This window comes from Peromyscus maniculatus, chromosome 5, assembly GCF_049852395.1.
Source record: "Peromyscus maniculatus bairdii isolate BWxNUB_F1_BW_parent chromosome 5, HU_Pman_BW_mat_3.1, whole genome shotgun sequence".
NCBI classification, from domain to species: Eukaryota; Metazoa; Chordata; class Mammalia; order Rodentia; family Cricetidae; genus Peromyscus; species Peromyscus maniculatus.
The window spans coordinates 16,291,704-16,304,769 of NC_134856.1; the positions used below are offsets into that span (position 1 = coordinate 16,291,704).

Consider the following 13,066-nt stretch of genomic DNA (forward strand, 5'->3'; position numbering starts at 1 on the left):
CCACTCCCACTGGCATCCAGAAAGAAGGTCCCTGACAGCTGTTGCAGGAGACAACCTGGCTCCTAAACTGCTTACTTCTTACCATAAACAGGAAGGCCATAAAAGGGGCCCCTTTTGCTCAGACCCTCGGGGGCTGCTCTCTCCTCCTGCTCTTCCGTCTCCTTCCCCCCAGTTACGTCCCCAGGCAGTCTCCTCCCCCCAGTTATGTCCCCAGGCAGTCTCCTCCCCCCAGTTATGTCCCCAGGCAGTCTCCTCCTCCAGTTTGTGTCCCCAGGCAGAAGAGCAATTGTTTCCTTGAGAAAGTTACTTTCTCCCTTCCTCCTCGGCCCCCAAGTAAATGTTGATCAATAGGGGTTGGAAATTTCAACTGTTACAGTTTCCCTGGGTTAGGGACAGGGCTGGAGACCTGTGCCCAGCCTAGAACCCAGAGACGGAAGGTGACAGTGCCCTCCCCCATGCTTTATTAACCAACCATCAATCTACAGAAAGGACTCACTTCCTGAAAACAGAAAGCCACACTTCTGAAAAGCCCCCACCCCAGGGGTGGGGGCCTAGGGATGAACTCCGTCCCTGAGTGCTAGCCTAGGGCATGCAGCAGAAACCAGGCCCTATCCAGGGGTGGTGATGCAAGCCTATAATGTCAGCACTCAGGAGGTAGAGACAGGAGGATGAGAAGTTCAAGACCATCCTCCTTGACTATCTAAAGTTCAAGGGTAGCCCGGGATATGGGAGACTCAATCTCAAAAACAAACAAACAAACAAACAAATCCCTCGAGAGAAAGGGACTATGGAATAAGAAGTGATAAGAGAAGGCTCAAAGGTAAGATGAAACAGAATGTCTCAAAGAATGTTCTTGATAACATTCTTCACAAAAAGATTGAAAAAAAAAAAAGTAAACAGGAGAGTTTCCATGGCCACAGGGCTGCCCTTTGGCCATCATAATTGCATGGTTTAAGATTCTGCTAATTCCCGCTACAAAGGACCTTGCTCTGTTGCATAACCAATTTTCCCAATGTCCTTCCTCACAAGTTTCTTTCTGCAAATGGCCCACATACCACAGCATTTAAAGTCACCTTCTGTGCTTTGGGACCCCGAGGGACTGCATGAGGTCAGGGGTCCTGGGTGTGCACTGATGTCCTGTTGGGACCCCGAGGGACTGCATGAGGTCAGGGGTCCTGGGTGTGCACTGGTGTCCTGCTGCTGTAACTCTTCGGGTTGTTTGTTAGAGCCATAACTACTGGCCACTCTCCCTGCTCCCCAGGAATGACTGGAGCCTCACTAGATCAATGCTAACTAAGTCAGACAGAAACACTGTGATGCCAGGAGAGGTCCATCAAGGAGCAGCCAGCCACCCTTTGGCAGGGGGACTCTTCCATTTTTAGTGACAGCCTCAGATCTCTTTGGTGCAGGGATGCTCAGGCATAGTCTACCCCAACTCCACAAGTTCACAGCAGTATCAGTAAAGTTTCTGGACCCCATCCTAGGGGACACTGGTGCATCTTCAGGGACTGTGAGTGACAAAACAACACACACGAGAGTTCAAAAGTCAAGGTGTGGCTAAGTCCTTGAAAAGGTTGGTCATTTCCCGGAAACTTGCCCTGCCTCCACCCCAGCCTAGGAATGTTCTCATCCCTGTCATCTCGCCTCTCCAGGCACTGAACACGTCACTGTGGCCCTCCAGCACTGCAAAGCCTCTTCAGACTCCAGGTGGCTCCCTCCTTGTCCATCTCTGCCTGAGCTTTGTCATTTAGTGTGGGCTAGTCACCGGCCTCAGTTTTCAGTAATCTTGTGCTTGATTGAGTTGGTTATAAGGTCTCAAGCGTACTGTCTTCACCTACAGCAATTCAGAGTAACCTCTATGAAACAATCTGGGGGCCAGGGTGGGGTTGGGGGTTGAGGCTAGAGAGATAGCTCAGTGGTTGCTTTTCCAGAGGACCCAGGTTCAATTCCCAGCACCCACATGGCAACTCACAACTGCCTGTAACTCCAGGTCCAGGGGATCTGGCCCCCCTCACAAAGACACCAATGCACATAAAATAAAAATAAACCATTAAAAGTAAAAATCTGGGAATTTCGTTCTAAATTCTGGATTTACGATTTCTATTTTAATGGGGGGGGGGGGAATCAGATGATCCAGCAGGACCAGAAGAGCCCCAACATTCCTTTGTTACAACCCTGGTCTGGAACTGAGTGACGGTGTTCAGGTGAGACCTGCACTTTCAGTTTGCTAAAGTCCTAATTAACCATTCCTTAACATCACTGGTAAACTAAGGCACCAGGCCACTGTGTGTTCTGGGCCACTTACTCAACATCTTGGTGCCTTGATGCTCTCAAATGGGAAACAGACTAACAACAGCTTTCTCTCTCCCTGTACGAGTCAGATGGTTCATGATGCAAGCCTAAGGACCTGGGTTTGATCTCCAGAACCCACATGAAGAACTTGTGCCTACCCCTATACTCCCAGTGCTGGGAACCAGGCGGGAGAATCCCTGGGGGTTGCCAGCCAGTCAGCCTAGCTGAATCAGCAAGCTCCGGATTCAGTGAGAAACCTAGTCTCAAAGAAATTAGATGGTTGGGGCTGGATAGAAGGTTCAGTGATTAAGAGCACTGGCTTCTCTTCCAGAGGACCCAAGTTCAATTCCCAGCATCCACATGGAAGCTCACAACTGCCTATAACTCCAGTTCTAGGGGATCAGACAGCCACGCACAGACATACATGGAGACAAAACACCAATGCACATAAAATAAAAATATTTTTTAAAAAAAATTAGGTTGAGAGCCGTTGAGGAAGACACTTGCTATCAACCTCTGGCCTCCACACACACATATGCAAAGACAGACAGACAAACAAAGAGACAGACAGAGAGAGGAAGAGTTTGTGTGTGTTGGGTCCTGCGTGACCTTGAACTAATCTCCACTTCTCCATGACAGAAATAGGGAGGACACTGTGCTGAAGGATGCCATGTATGCATGGTGAGACTTCTGGTATTCTCAGAGAAAGCCAGACCCAAGAAATATGCTCAAGGCCCCACCTTTGCCAAAACTGGTCAGGGCAAGAGGCCTGTAGACACTGTTCCTCTCAGAGTATCACAGGCTCTGTCTTTTTCCCAGTTCATCCTAATCAAGCATCCCAGCAGAGTACTTCCGGCCCTACCCAGGCCCCACCCCCACATGCTGGCCCTGACTCACAGCTGGGAAGCTTTTTCCTAACAAGCTTTTCTGGTCAGTGATCAGCTGAAGACAAGGCCTCTCTGACTAGGCAGTTGGATTTCTTCCCTACCTCTTTTACAAGCTCCCAACAGCAATCTTGCCAAATGATCACGGTTTTTCTATTTGGATGCAAAAGAGAGCGGAGGAAACCTCTAATCCCACAGCACACACACAGAAGTCTCATTCAAGACCCTCTAGCCTCTGTTTCCTGAGTCTCGGGGCGAACCCTTCAGACTAGCCAGTCCCCCATAGAAACGGACAGGTGAGATCCTGAGAGCTGGGTGGATGGAAGGACTCTGCGACACTGAAAATCCTGTAAAGCTGGCACGGTGGCATGTGCCTGTCATCCCCACTACTCAAGAGGTGGAGGCAGGAGAAGTTCAAGGCCATCCTCAGCTATATGGGAGTTCCAGACCACGTGGGTTACTCTTCTGTCTGGAAAGTAATGGTAAGTTTTGGATCCCCGGTTATTGGGTATCTTCTGCCGCTGATGCAGTAAGCCAATCAAGCTGAATTATTAAGTCCAGGTTTAAAAAACAAAGTGAAGCACCTCCTAGGTGACTAGGGAAGGCAGGGGAGAGAGCAAGAGAGCACACGGCAGGTATGGTGACCGGCATGTATGGTGACCGGGTCTCAAGCAGCCTGTGGGCTTGGTCTTGAGCCGCCCAAGAGAGGGGCTGACTCTTAGCAGGCTTTCTTAGGTGCAGGGTCTGGGGAGAGAGAGAGGCGGGGCTTCCACCTAATCATCCCAGACTCCTTGGGTATATATGGCACTGGCAGGGCTTCCACCTAAACAAATAGTAAAAATAAAAATAAAATAATATGTACCTGGAAGATGGCTCAGCAGACAAAAGTTCTTGTGGCAAAAGCCTGATGACCTGAGTCCAATTCCCAGAATGTGTATGAAGACGGAAAGAGAAAGCCAGCTCTACAAAGTTGTTCTCTGGTTTCCACATGTGTGCTGTGGCACGTGTGTGTGTGCCCACCCCCCATAAATAAAATGATGCCTTTAAAAATGAAATAAAACAAAATCCTCCTGATTATAGAGGGTAGGGAAGACTGTGTCTTCAAATCCAGAGAGGGAACACACAACTTCACTGGATTAGGTCATCTCTATGCAGACACTGGCCACTGTCTAAGGTACATGCACAGAATCCTTTCCCCCACCATGGGACGGCGTCTAGGGGATTAGGCAGATGACGTGAACGTTCGGATAATCTGGAAGAAGGCATGACTCACAGCACCAGTGGGACTGAGCCCGACAGCATGAGAATTCCTCGCCCTACAGAGAATGGCCCATGATTTAAAACTTATTAATTGTTTCTAATTTTCAGAGCTAAACTACAGTTTGTTTTTTTCTGGGATTTCTTATGTTTGGATGGTGGTTGACTATGAGTAACAGCATCCCATGGGATGAAATCACAGCCATAGTCCACCCTAGGTTGCTAGTGTGCCCTCCCTGGAGCCAGAATTTGCTTTGTCTTGGGTTAAAACTAAAAGGTCAGTGTGGGGGCCACAGAGGGAGAAGGGCCCTTGGCTGACGCAGTCCTGAATCCTGGCATCTGTCCTCTGCCCCTGGGAACAAGCATCTCTGCCCGAACCTACCTCTCCTTGACTCAGCAAGCAGTCCCTCCCCTGCTGGCATTTCTTCCTTTCTGGACCAGCCCTGGCATCCTTTCAGCAAAAGCCTGAAGAGCACACCATGAGCACAGTCCGGGCACATGGGACGGGAAAGCAGTATATTTCCCATTTCCTCCACATCAACTCCAAATCAACCTCCATCCACCACTCTGTGGGATTTTAACGTGTGATCTGTAACTAGGCAGGGGCCCAAGCCTAAAGAGGTTTAAACAGGAGCATGAGAGTTTGGGCCAGCCTGGGCCATAAAGCATAAATATATATATATATATATATATATATATATATATATATATATATATATATATATATATATATATATATAATTTTGTTGCCAAGTCCTTCAATCCCAGCACTGGAGAGGCATAGGCTGACAAATCACTGAGTTTAAGACCAGCCTCATCTATGTAGTAGATTCCAGGTTAGTCAAGGCTACATTGTGAAACCCTGTCTCAAAACAAAAGGGTGGGGGAGGAGTGTTTTCCCTTTGAGAATCCTTGGCCATCTTTTGGAGAAACAGCAAGTGTGTTGTGGATACGCAAATGAAGTGCACGCAGCCTCAGGTGCACGCTCATTCACCCTTGCTGGATGTGAGTGAGTAACCAGTTTAATGGTGCTGCAAACTTACCAACCGACTTACAGAAGAGCGGGAAGGGAGGGATCTGACCCACTGGGCTTGAGTTTCCGAGCATTTTACCGCAGGAGTCAAATGTCTGTCAAAGATTTTTGAAGCCCAGGTTTGACTTTAAACAACCTCAAGAAGCTGTACAGCACACGCCGCTGAGTGCCTATAAACAGCCCTGGATTTTTTTCCTGCCACGCTTCTAACTATCCAGTTCAATATCACCACAGCGCCTAAAAGGTTTTTAATATAGATATTAAATATATCCATATCGTCACTTCAGTGAGAGCTAGAGCAGCGGGGCTTTTCCTCTGGGGTCTTCCCAGCCATTTGCTGCTGACACAGACTATTAAAAATAAACCTACCCGGAGGAACTAGTCATTTTACATGGTATTAGGACTAATGTTATCATTTAGTAGCTGCGGAGATTTGCCTGCTGCAGAGGCCCCAGATAATGATGGAAACATGATCGAGTGAGATGATCTCTCCACAGACAACTTGCATCATCTGCAGCATGTCATGTAGATGCTTATTTAAGACTTACACCACTGAGCAAACATTGATGCCTTCAGCAGAATAAAACCATCAGTGCTGCGGGTGATAAGGAATGGCATTCTCGTCTGGGGCTTGAGACAGGCTGCATAGGGAACAGGAAGCCTAGCTCTGTGGTTCCAAATGGAGGATGGAGTAAGTCACTCTCCACCTTCCACAGAGCACATGCCAGGCCTGGACACACGGACCTACAGAATCAGCACCCGAGTCTTAACAAGTCAAGTTCAGCCAGCTTTAGGAAGCTGAAATTCAAATAGAGTCACAGCTAGGATATGGTAAAACCAGGCTAGTTACTCAGGAGGCTGAGGGGCAGAAGGATCACAAGTTCAAGACTAGCCTGTACTACAGAGTGAGTTCAAAGCCAGCATAACCTCCTGACCATGTTTTAAAATTAAAAATTAAAAAAATCAATAATAAGGACTAGGTGTTAGACTTCTGCCCTCACTCCAGCTGCATGACCGCACATGTGCAGTTCAGGAGTTAAGCAAAGGGTCTTGCGTCTTATGTCATCAGTGTGCGCTGGTGACTACAAGCTTGGGTGTGGTCACGAAATCAGCGCATGTGTGGTGCAGCTCTGTAGGCCCACCTGGGCCTTAAAAAGCCCTGACTCACCCCCCACCCCCACCCCCGCCCCCCTCTCTCTCTGTTCTGCTCCCTCTTCCCCCACCATCTTTCCCTCTCTCTGCACGTGCTCCTTCCCAGGCCTGGTTCTTCTCCCCCCACCCCTCTTCCTCCTAATAAAGCTCTGCTACTAGGCAGTCGTGGCCTCACCTCGTGACCTTTTTACTCAGTAACCAGCGCCATTTATCATTCAGTTCACTGGGACTAGTGCTCAGTGGGAGAACACTCACCTAGCATGTAAGAGGCCCTGGGTTCAAATCCTCAGTACTACAAACAACTAAATAAGAAAGAAATAATGAAGGCAAAACCAAGATATGACCCAAAGTCAAACCATGTCATCTGTTTGTCACTGCCATGGAGGCCAACTGAAAGCAAGGACCCTGAGATACAGATAGATGAGCCCATGTCACCCTCACTCACTCTTTGTGGGGCAGGTCACATTAGTCTCCTCACTGCACCACAGGACAGAGAAACCTCTCATGGCAGAATTTACCTCCCAGTTATCCACTCACTTGGATGGCTCATGTATTCACTCACTTCTGCAGACACACAGGCACAAAACAAAGAATAAGTAAAAAGAGTAAAGGCCTGAGCTGTGCATGTGGTACACTCCGGCAATCAGGATGCTAAGGTGGGAGAATTGAGATTTGTGGGCCAGCCTAGGAGACAAATTAAAAAAAGGGGGGGGGGCAGCATTGTCGCTGGCCCCAAGTTGAATGTGCACACGCAGGCCCCCATGGCTGATTGAGCGCTGAATGCCCATACCAAGGGTCTGCTGGCTGGGTCCTACTGTGAGGTATGCACACAGGGTTAGGCAGTCCTTTGTGTTATTTTAAAAAGCAGGTGTAGAGAAAGAGAGAAGGCAGAAAGGCTCGGCCTAACCTTAGACAGAACCACGTTTATTCACATGGAGGGACTCTTTGTCACTCACAGGTGCAGGTGGCTAAAATGCCTACAGGGGAAGATGGGTTGGGGCCCCTTATAGAGGCAGGAATGACCTCTGAAGTCTGCAAGGGAAGCTGGGAAGTGTAGTCCTTCAGCAGGAAACTACCATTCCTAACTGAAGTGAGAGACAAATGTGGGGCAGGGGTGTTAAGCTACTTTCTGCTGAGGAGGGTCCATGTCAGCCAGCGTAGTTCTCGGTCCATCGAAGAGGGGGGCCTCTGGTCATGCAGCAGGAGGGGAGTCTTAAACTTGATCCGCTGGGATGGGTCAAGCGATGGCTGTCCCGTACTCCTGAAGAGAATTGGAAAATAATTATTAGAGCGCTGAAAGCCGGCAAATTGGTTACAGAGTAAAACAGAGATTTTCCAGGAAGGTTGAGGGATAGGGAGGAACAGAGGTGGAGAAAGTCGGCATAGAGTTGATTGGTCCCATTGCCAGGACTGTTGTACAGATGAGCCAGCAGCCACGGCACAGAGGACAGGGCATCAAAGGAAGGGAACAGGAGAAAACAGAGGACTGGTGGAAAGGCCTGTATCTGGCCTGGGGTGAAAGGGATGACCCCTTTAGCCCGAGTTTCTCCATGGTATCTAAAAGATGCAGTGTGTTGCAGATGTATCAGGAGCAAATGGAACTATTGAGGGTAAGCGCTATTGGGAGAGTTGATGTGGAACATTTGTCTGGGTACAGGGTGAAGTTCAGAAAAGGAAACATTTGAATTCAGGGTAACAACACAGGTGTGAGGGTAATAAGGAGGAAAGAGTGACCCAGGGGAGGAGCCGGAGCAGGAGGGAACCAGAAGGAAGTTCTGTCTAGTGCCTGTGTCTTTAGACCCCATTGCTAACCAGTTAGGATTTGTTGGTGTGGAAGCAGGATTGTTCCAGAGGGCACAAATCCCATCCTTAGCAGGAGTCAGATCCTGGCCTTTTTAACCTTGGAGTACTGCAGCACTCATGGAGTCCAGCTGGTCCTGGAGGACGTTAAGCTGATCTGAGCCAGTGAAACAGAGAGTAATTGAGGCAAAGGAGGCTTCAGTCCAGCTGTTTCAGTTCTGAGTCCCCAAACCATGTCTAGAGCGGCAAGAAGAGAGATACGATGGGTGATCCATGACCCATTAGTCTCCTTCTATAGGTCCTCTGAACTATTAAGGTCTGGGGACATTGGTCTCTTGGTAACTGCTTCAAGTCTGACAGAAGGGAGGGGAGCAGCAGTTAGAGAGCCCCAGAAGAGGGTCCATCCAAGGGGCCATGAGAGAACTTAGCAGTTGGCAAAGATCCAGAATGTAAGTCAGGAGGTAATAACTGTACAACTTTGTGGGGAACATTAAGAGAACGTTGCATGGGGAAAACGTTGACATTGAGATTAACGTGAGTCCATATAAAATAAGGTTCAATATAGAGTTGACATAAGGTTAAAGGCAATTGTACAACTGGCTGGACCATGTGCCTGAGTTCTGTGGAAGGATAAGGTAACTAATTAGCTGTTTATTACACCAGTCTTCTGCATGAGGAACAAGTTCCTGAACGGTTAGTAAAAGAAGTCAGTTAAAGTCAGCATCCAATGAATGACTCTGAACAGAAAGTGTCTAAGTGATACTCCTTGCTTCCAAGAATGATGAACTTTATATATTTGTTTCAAATATTAACAACACCAGCTATTATTTGATTAACAAAAGCCATATCTCAAGTAAAACAAAATTTTGGGTTAGAAACAATTTGATAAGGTGAAATTTTAAAAATTAGGACTATTACCTTAAAAGACCATATCCAGTATTTGAAAACATGACAATGCATATTTTTAACATAAATTGTTATAGTTATATTCCAAGATTATATAGTGACTATATTTTATACTATCAGGCCGTGTAAAGAGACGATTTAATTCTAAGTTGTATTCCTCAGAAAGAAATGATTTCCAATTTCCAATTTAAAAACTACTTCCAGAGACAAATGTAATTTGTCTTGTCAAATGTAAATGATTCACTTTACAAAGTTTTGTAAATTATTAACCCTATTAACAGAAACCTAAAAAAAAAAAAAAATCCTCTGCATTCTCATTCCATACACTCAACCAATAGATGAAGCAGTCAGTCACGTCAAATCTGTAACAAATAATTTACATGTAACATGGACTGAATTAGCAAAGACGGCTAAAGCCAATGCTTTACTCCTTCTGCAGAAGGACAAATCTCTAGGTCACCACACGCTGACAGCAGTAAGCATATTCCTTAACATCAGTCTATTTAAAAATAGATTGATTGTTCAGAAGCATCATTTGTAAAGCAAGGTTAAATTAAAGAGCTGTTGGCTTTTGGAATTGTTTAAGAAAATATTCCCAAGCCTCACTGGAGGCCTGGAGAACACTAAGGTCTCTTTTCACTCAGGCACTTGACTTCGCTGCCAAAGCCCTTATGCTCCTTGTAGGCTTCAAGGTGAGAGCACAGGCTTGGCCTCAGAGCTCTCTGTTGGGTAGAGACTGGATTATATTCTCAAAGTACCACATCTTAGCCAAGCTTGGAGAGAAACTCCTTCATCTGAGTTATCTCCTCCTGAACAGCCTGAGAGCTTGGGACATCACTTAATAGAATCATTACTGACAATACAAACACAAAACCGACCATCAAAGACACCATTTGGATATTCTGAATAACCTTCCAAAACTGTGAGATTGATGGCAGTATCTGGTGAGTATCCTCCCATAATCAGGGAATATGGGTGACTAGGGTATAGACCCTGAAATTAGTTTTTGCTAGGAGGAGGAATTGAATGCCGGGGTAAAGGGCATGACCTCTTGAACTATCAGGCAGGTCCCACGCCAGTCGGTGGTAGGCTTATGTACGAGGTTCCCCTGTTCACAGCATCCTCACATGTCAGTTCAGGAGACACCGAGGGCAGTGTCTCCTGAACTGACATGTGAGTAATTGATATTTGCCTCTCTGCTGTGTGAGATGTCTAGGATGTGGGTGCAGAGATCCTCCTCTGCGCAAAAGAATCCATCCCTCTCTCATGTAAGACAGGAGGAATCATTCTTTCGATAAGGAGGAGGGGTTTGGTTTGTTTTCTCCAGTCTTATTTTCCAGGCATCCTTGCCCTGTAAGGAGGCTAGCATACAACTTACTCTGGTGGGATGGTGCTCCACCCAAGGGAACGTGTGCTCCATCTAAGGGAACGTGTGCTCCACCCAAGGGAAGTGAGCTCCATCTAAGGGAACTACTTGAGCCTGGGGCTTTCCTGCCTGCAAGTGTACTCTGTAAATTTAACCCATTTTACTCAAGCACTCATTTTTTTCATAACCAATTTTTAAAATATACTTGATTTTGAATATTATTTTGCATTAAACAAACTTTAAGTTCCCTTTAAACTTGTTTTATTTTACTTGCTTTATGCTTAATTTGATAACACATGCAGAATACTACATGATGGAGGGCAACAGGAGACTCTGGGATGGAAGACAGATAAAAGCTGATCTCTCTCTCCAATCTTGTGTTAATATTCTGAGCCACCCGCCCCTTGAAATCCTGTCCCTTGGGGCTGCCCTACATCCTGACATAAAGGAAACCCCCCTTTGCGTTCTCTCTTTCTCTCTCTCCATTCCCATGAGGTATGCACCTCTCTCTCTCTCTCTCTCTCCTCCCCCTCTTTCTATCTTTCTCTTCATCTCTCTATTATAATAAACTCTCCACATGGATGCAGCACCTGGGTGTAAAAGACTGCCCACATGCCGCTGCCACCCCCACCCCATCCCCCACCCCCACCCCTGCTTCATCTGCCCAGCATGTCTTCTCCCATGAGTGGGCCCTGGTCTGGCCATCCTTTGGTCCCCGAATGCAAAATTCATAACACCTTGTCTCTAAATTACATCTGTACTTAGCATGACTAACCATTAGCTTGTATATCCTAATTAACATTTTACAATTAGTAAGTAATTCTTTTATAAGATTAGGATTTTACAATTTTATCCCTGTTCCTTATAAGCCTTAAAAATTATAAGTCTTGAATTAAAGATCAATCCATTAGTATCAAAATAGACTTAAAACCATAAATACAGTTCACAGAGAGATTGGCCTTTTTTAGTCTAGTTTTACAAAATGCCAGTTTTTCTCTATGACTCAGATTCAAAACAAACCTTATCTTGGAAGCTGGTGTTGCCTCCTTAGTCTGATAAAAGTCATGATAAGCAGAGAGCTCATTGAATGTAGTTGTTTTATGGGTGCTGCTCTGATTGGTTTATACCACATGGTCATCTTAACCAAGATGGTGAAGTCACATGGCATGCCCTTCTTTTATCCTTAATAAAGATGTTGGCTGAATCACATGACTTCCAAGATGTCCACAAGTCACATGGTATTCCAAGGTGAGCCTAGGTCATCAGCCAAGATGGCAGCAAGTGACATGGTACTCCAAGGGAACCCATCAGGCTGTTCCTAAGCAAGAGTTGAACCCAAGTTACATACATGGTGTGTCATAGCAAATTAAGATTATCTATACATCCTTTTTAAATCACACTCAATGAACTTAGAAATGCTAAAATACAGAAAGTGAAAGTTCCAGCAAAAGCTTTAAAGACAGTAAACAAAACCAAGGGAAAAAGAGAATTCAGAGACTTAAAAAGAGAGAGAATTCAGAGACAAACACCTTGCCATTTGTAACCCCTGTGTTTACTTTTTTGTTTGTTTGTTTTGTTTTGTTTTTCGAGACAGGGTTTCTCTGTGTAGCTTTGTGCCTTTCCTGGAACTCGCTTTGGAGACCAGGCTGGCCTCGAACTCACAGAGATCCGCCTGCCTCTTCCTCCCAAGTGCTGAGATTAAAGGCATGCGCCACCACCGCCCGGCCTGTGTTTACTTCTTGATTGTTCTCAAGAGCCAAGTATCTGTTCCCGGGATGTTCTGTTTTTCTCTCCTTCCTGCCACATAGTCAGGTGGCCAGCCTGAGCCAGGACTGAGACTTCAGAGGAAACTTTTTTTTTTTCTTGGTTTTTCGAGACAGGGTTTCTCTGTGTAGCTTGCTCCTTTCCTGGATCTTGCTCTGTAGACCAGGCTGGCCTCGAACTCACAGAGATGCCAAAGCATATAATTCCTGGTTAGTGGTTTTTCCCTATAAATACTCTCTACACCTGGGCTCATGAGCACTGCCACATTTCCTTCCATCTGCCCTGTGGTGGCCCAGGTTTGAACCTGACAATAAAAGGACCCTTGTGTGCTTGCATCGGAAACTGGTTCCTTGGTGGTCTCTGGGAGTTTTGAGAAACGGGTACAACAATGGCTTAGTGGTTAAGAATACTGGATGCTCTTCCAGGGGTCCCAGGTTCAATTCCCAGCATCACATGGCAGTTCTCAACTGTCTATAATTCAGCTCCAAGTGATTTGACATCCTCATATAGACATAAATGCAGGCAAAACACCAATGCACATAAAAGTAAATAAATCATTTTTTTTAAATCATTTTTAAAAAGCTGAAAAAAAAAAAAACTGCTGTAGAGAGA

General features: G+C 46.2%; 1 long non-coding RNA gene across 4 annotated transcripts in view; it reads right to left on the minus strand.

The window, feature by feature from the left end:
• LOC121829344 (uncharacterized) overlaps positions 1 to 13,066 on the minus strand; it is a 55,159-nt gene that overhangs the window by 16,269 nt on the left and 25,824 nt on the right. For 2 of the 4 annotated variants that reach the window (XR_013051174.1, XR_013051171.1), the window contains exons 2-3: positions 7,745 to 7,879; positions 7,064 to 7,182 (exon numbers count right to left, since the gene is read on the minus strand). This is a non-coding gene — a long non-coding RNA (uncharacterized LOC121829344). The remainder of the gene's footprint in view (positions 1 to 7,063; positions 7,183 to 7,744; positions 7,880 to 13,066) is intronic. The other 2 variants (XR_013051172.1, XR_013051173.1) reach the window with 1 other exon arrangement.